Source organism: Corvus brachyrhynchos, unplaced genomic scaffold, assembly GCF_000691975.1.
Source record: "Corvus brachyrhynchos isolate BGI_N302 unplaced genomic scaffold, ASM69197v1 scaffold79, whole genome shotgun sequence".
Lineage (NCBI taxonomy): Eukaryota > Metazoa > Chordata > Aves > Passeriformes > Corvidae > Corvus > Corvus brachyrhynchos.
The window spans coordinates 183,243-184,196 of NW_008240023.1; the positions used below are offsets into that span (position 1 = coordinate 183,243).

The 954-nt window shown below is 65.8% G+C and overlaps 1 protein-coding gene across 1 annotated transcript in view; it reads right to left on the reverse strand.

The window, feature by feature from the left end:
* Positions 1-954, reverse strand: part of COL18A1 (collagen type XVIII alpha 1 chain) — a 25,589-nt gene that overhangs the window by 797 nt on the left and 23,838 nt on the right. The gene's annotated exons all lie outside the window — the stretch shown is intronic.

Sequence of the window (954 nt, forward strand, 5' to 3'; positions counted from 1 at the left end):
TGTTGTTTCCCCCGGCTGCTGGGGATGTGGGGTACCCCCAAACCCCTCCTCTGCCAGGTGCACCCCAAACCGCCCGCCCATCCCTTGGCGCCGGGCGGCGGGAGGCAGAGCGGGGCCCGCACGCTGGGCGAGGGTGTGTTTTCAGGAGCTTCCCACCCCTTGTTTTAGGGAAGGTGCCCCGGGGACTCGCGCACTGCCATTCGGCGTGGCAGCTCGCCACAGAACACGTCGTGCCTTGGCAGTGTCCCTTGTGTGTCACCGACACGCGGCTGGGGGTGTCCAGGGCTGTCCCCTCTGGACCGCGGTGGCCGTGGCTCTGCGGGGAGCTGAGCCTGAGCTCGGCCGCCCGTGTCACCTGTGACCCCGGGCTGACAGCGGTGTGTGGCGTGACAGGGATCCATGTCAAGGTCACACCCCGATAACCCGGTGACGAACAGGTTCACGCGGTGATAACGGGCTGGCTCTGCTGCCTCTCCCTCCCTCTCTCTTCTGCCTCTCCCTCGTCCCTCCGCTCCCTGGCTTGCGCTAGGGATGAAGGATGGAGCATTCCCTGGGACTCACGGCCACTCACCTCCAGCAGAGGAGCTCCAGGGATGTTCTGGAGAATTGGGTGCGACCAGATGCATTCTGGTTTGGAGTCCCTTTGTGTGTGGGGGGACACATGCTGGGAGTTAGTGCTCCTGGGAATGGAGCAGCTTCGTGGAGCTGCATCCTGCTTTTAGTGTGGATGGTTTCCTGTGGACCGGGGATGCATGTGTGTGTCCCTCCTGGATGGGGACGGCAGGAGATGGGGAACAGAGAGTGGCAAACATCCCGTAGGGGTCATGGCACACATGGCGGCGAGTGGCTGCCGCAGGTGACATCTGCAGCCCGGCTTGGGGACAAGAAGGCGATGGGGCAGAGTCCGGGCACTCGCGGCGGGCGGGGGCCCCGCCCGGGGCGGGGGGGGGGGCC